This window comes from Penaeus chinensis, chromosome 31, assembly GCF_019202785.1.
Source record: "Penaeus chinensis breed Huanghai No. 1 chromosome 31, ASM1920278v2, whole genome shotgun sequence".
NCBI lineage: Eukaryota > Metazoa > Arthropoda > Malacostraca > Decapoda > Penaeidae > Penaeus > Penaeus chinensis.
The window spans coordinates 33,955,799-33,960,798 of record NC_061849.1 but is presented as its reverse complement, the minus strand read 5'-3'; the positions used below and the strand labels follow the sequence as shown (position 1 = coordinate 33,960,798).

Sequence of the window (5,000 nt, the reverse complement as noted above, 5' to 3'; positions counted from 1 at the left end):
GACAGGGAGTAAAATGAAAGTTAAAAAGAATAATTGGGTAATTGACAGATCATAAGCTAATTTAACGGCTTCAAATGACAACTAGCGATTCTGGAAACGGTGCTAAGATTGTCTGCCAATTGCTCACGTGACGAGAAGCATTTCCTTGCAGGAAGATCGGCGTGCAATCATACTAGTATTTATAATTTATTACTTTCGAGAATGTAACTGCACTTGTCCAACCCTCCATCCAACACCTGCTATGAGAGGGAAAGTGAAGCTTCGGAAATAATCGCATGTAGTTTGGTGAAGATAATTACTGACATTTTTTTCTTTTCTTTTCTTTATTAGATTATGTTTAAAGAGTGAAAGTGTCTAACGGATGACGAAAGTCTCTTCAAAGTACTTCCGGCGACGTGTGTTTCGATTATTATAAAAGCATTTTCCAAGTTTTTCCGAAAGTCTTTCTGTCGTAAGATGAGGGGAAAAATAGATAATAATAAGTAGACTTTAAGTTAGAGCTATCGAAAATAATGTATGTACAAGCTGTCGAAAATAATGTACGCATATGTATTGTATATTTCGATGATGATTTTGCTTTAGGTTCGTAAGATATGATAATGGTAATAATAATGCTAATGTTACTAAGAATAATAAGAATAAACAATAATAATAAATGAGAATAATGAAAATAAACAGTAATAAATAAGAATAATACGAACAAACAATAGCGATAATAAAAACGTAGTGAGTATTGTAAATTTTTGTTATAGTTTTGCTTTAGGTTCGTAACCCTATTGATTACCACGTAAACGTAAGTGATAATAATGATAATAATGATATACCGAATTTGTAGGTACACGCTGATACCATTTCTTTCATATGTCGCAATGTTATTAAGACCATCACTAATTGTTCTTCAGTCGTTGATAGTTCATTACAGAATTTATTGTTCGTCGATAGCGCCAATTTTTTAAAATGTATTTATTAATATTGTTATTATTGTTATTGTTGTCAATGTTATTTTATTTTGTATAATAATATTGTTAAATTAGTTCTAGTTTTACAGTGTGGGTTTTTATACCAATAATATTGTTATTATTATTATCATTATTATTATTATTATTATTATTATTATTATTATTATTATTTTTATTGTTATTATCATTATTTTATTATTATTATTATTGTTATTATTATTGTTGTTGTTGTTGAGACAGATCGTATCCCTGTCTGCCATTACAAAATCCTGCACATGTAGTAACAGCGTGGGAGGAAAGGGGAAACTTGCGTAAAAAATATTTTCTCAGAAATTTAAACTTGTGGAAAGCATTTATTCACTTCGTTTAAATGATTCGTTTTTCTTATCAATTCTTGTAGTTGGTGTCTTGCATTACGATTTGATCATCACTGCTCCCACAGTTTTGTCATCATTCATTATTATTACTACTACCATTATTAATAATATTATTATTGTTAGTGTTGGTGCTAGTGTTTTGTATAGTTGTGGTTGTTGTAATAGTTATGATTCTAATGACTATTATCATCATCATTATTATTATTATTAATATCATTATCATTATCATCATTACTGCTTATACCTATACTGCCACTACTGTTACTATTATTATTGTTATTGTTATTATGATTATTATCATCATCGCAATCATTATTATTTTTTTAAATTTTGTTATCGATACTATCGGTGCTCACGGATTTTGAGTAAAAAGTAAATATTTATGAATATGTATATATATTTTTCTTCCATCGTGTTACCTGTTTTACAATTTACATAATGTAATAGTATGGGATGCGCAGGTAGACTATTTTTTAATTCTATTTCATTTCGTTTAATTTTGTTATTGTTATTATTATAATTATTATTATTATCTTTATTATCGTTATTCTCATTACTATTATTATTATCATCATCATCATTATTATTACTATTATTGTTATTATCATTATTATTATTGTTGTTGGTGGTGTTATTATTATTACTATTATTATTATTATTATTATTATTATTATCATCACCATTATTGTTGTTATTATTATTATTATTATACTTATTAATTAATTTAGTTGTTTATCTGATCTAATGAAAGGAGAAATTTCCTATTATTTTATCCACTTATTCTTATCCAAAGATTTACTTCAATTACTCTTTTTCGCCATTCATTCACTTAATTTATTTCTCCGTTCAAAAATATTTCATTCAGTTTATCTTTCCTGGAAATGATTTCGTTTGGACTTTTATTTAATATGTTGCGATTTTTTAAATTTCTGTGGGGATTTCATTGTTCTTAATAATCTCAAACCTCCATTATTTTCACTCGTTATATTATCAACATTATTGCTCTAAATATTTTTTTTAAGCCCGTGGTACCTTCACCGGTTATATTATCAATGGTTTTATGAAACAGAAACGAGCTTGTTTGATCACTATTTTGTGTGACACGTAGCATCGAAGTCTCCGACGTATTATGAAAAACAGTTGAACGTCAGGCATCCAGTTTCACGTTTTATTTATATCATAGATTTTTTGTTAAAACTCGCTATTTTTAAGGCTGTAGTTTAGAACTATTTTCTGTTGCTTATAATTTTCACTCGCTCGCTGTGTCTGTCTGTCTCTGTCTCTCTGTCTCTATTTCCCTTTCTCCCTCTATTTCCCTTTCTCCCTCTCTCCCTCTCTCCCTCTCTCCCTCTCTCCCTTTCTCCCTCTCCCTCTCTCCCTTTCTCCCTCTCTCCATCTCCTCTCTCCCTCTCTCTCTCTCTCTCTCTCTCTCTCTCTCTCTCTCTCTCTCTCTCTCTCTCTCTCTCTCTCTCTCTCTCTCTCTCTCTCTCCTTTTTGACACAGATATCCTATCGTGTCTTCATCCACAAAACCCATCAGTCCACAATTCTCTCTATCCTTTCAGCCAATCCTCCTGTATCCTATCCACCCTATCCTTTCTATCCCCCATCCCTCTTTATCTTACCCATCCCTATCCCCCTATCCTACTTACCCCTACCCCAATCCTTTCCATCCCTATCCCTCTGTCCTGTATATCCTATCTATCATGTCTCTCCCCCGCGGCCGCCGTCCCGCTTAACCCCAAGCCTGGCGGTAAAGATCGGGCTGAGGAACGCCCCTGGGAGTGTGGCGCGCTGGAAACCCGCAGGAGGAGGCGAGGAAGGAGTGGTAGTATGGGCTGGCCCGGTTTTCTCTCTCTTTCTCTCTTTCTCTCTCTCTCTCTCTCTCTCTCTCTCTCTCTCTCTCTCTCTCTCTCTCTCTCTCTCTCTCTCTCTCTCTCTCTCTCTCTCTCTCTCCCTCCCTCTCTCTGTCTCTCCCTCCCTCTCTCTCCCTCTACCTCGCCCACTCTCTCTTCAAGTTCTCGGTCAGGAGGAAGAGCTCGCGATATGCCTGAGTGAATTTGTGTCTCTCTGTCGGTCAGGCTCCTGGTATACAAGAGGTTCCAAGTGCTTCTTATAAAGTTATGTATTTCTGTTCTTTGATGTGGAGAGAGAGGGAGGGAGGAAGGGGGAGCGGGAGGGAGGAAGGGAGAGAGGGAGGGAGGAAGGAAGAAGGAGAGAGAGGGAGAGAGGAAGGAAGAAGGAGAGAGAGGGAGAGAGGAAGGGGGAGAGGGAGGGAGGAAGGGGGAGAAGGAGGGAGGAAGGGAGAGAGAGATGGAGGAGAGGAGAGAGGGAGATAGGAAGGGGGAGAGGGAGGGAGGAAGGGAGAGAGAGAGGGAGGAAGGGAGAGAGAGAGGGAGGAAGGGAGAGAGAGAGGGAGGAAGGGGGAGAAGGAGGGAGGAAGGGGGAGAAGGAGGGAGGAAGGGGGAGAAGAAGGGAGGAAGGGGGAGAGGAAGAGAGAGAGAGAGGGTGAGCGGAAGGGAGAGTGGAAGGCAGAGAGGGAGGGAGAGACAGACAGACAGACAGATAGACAGACAAACAAACAAAGGGAGAGAGAAGGAGATAGAGAGAGAGAGGAGGGGAGAAAGAGAGAAAGAGAGAAAGAGAGAAAGAGAGAGAGAAAGAGAAAGAGACAGAGACAGAGACAGAGACAGAGACAGAGAGAGAGATAGAGATAGAGATAGAGATAGAGATAGAGATAGAGATAGAGATAGAGATAGAGATAGAGATAGAGATAGAGAGAGAGAGAGAGAGAGAGAGAGAGGGAGAGAGGGAGAAAGAGAGAAAGAGAGAAAGAGAGAAAGAGAGAGAGAGAAAGAAAGAAAGAGAGAAAAAGAAAGAGAGAAAGAGAGAGAGGGAGAGATAGGGGGGGAGAAAGAGAGAAAGAGAGAAAGAGAGAGAGAGAGAGAGAGAGAGAGAGAGAGAGAGAGAGAGAGAGAGAGAGAGAGAGAGAGAGAGAGAGAGAGAGAGAGAGAGAGAGAGAGAGCCAATGTACCGGGCGCTACCGAGGAAAGCAGAACACACGCGAGGCCCTGGAGCTGTGTTTTGGAATATAGGTCGCGACAGACGGGCGTTTTCCGTGAAAATTTGTAGGGAAATGTTAGTCCCTTTAACTGGCATCTACTAAAAGCATCAGATATGTTATGTTGGTGTTATCATTATTATTATTATGATAGTATTATGACGATAGTAATAATAATAATAATAATAATAATAATAATAATAACAATAATACTAATAATAACAATTATTACTATTATTATTATTATTATTATTGTTGTTTTTGTTGTTGTTGTTATTATTATCATTATTATTATTATTATTATTATTATTATTATTATTATTATTGTTATTATTATTGTTATTATAACTCTTATTATATTTATTATTAACAATAGTAATACAACCACTACTTCTACTAGTATTATTACTATTATTACTAGTATTATTACTATCGTCATTGTCATTATTATCACCATCAATACCAACATCATTATCATCATACCGTTATTGTTTTTGCTTCTTCCAGTGCGACCCATTTTCTACCTTTCCTTTCTCCCATTCACCCATTCACAGCGAGGACAACCCACCTAATTCACGCAAAGACAAATGGCTGAAGAAGAAAA

At 36.3% G+C, this 5,000-nt stretch overlaps 1 protein-coding gene across 1 annotated transcript in view; it reads right to left on the bottom strand.

Moving 5' to 3' along the window:
• LOC125041896 (chitin deacetylase 1-like) overlaps nt 1-5,000 on the bottom strand; it is a 15,058-nt gene that overhangs the window by 9,594 nt on the left and 464 nt on the right. The gene's annotated exons all lie outside the window — the stretch shown is intronic.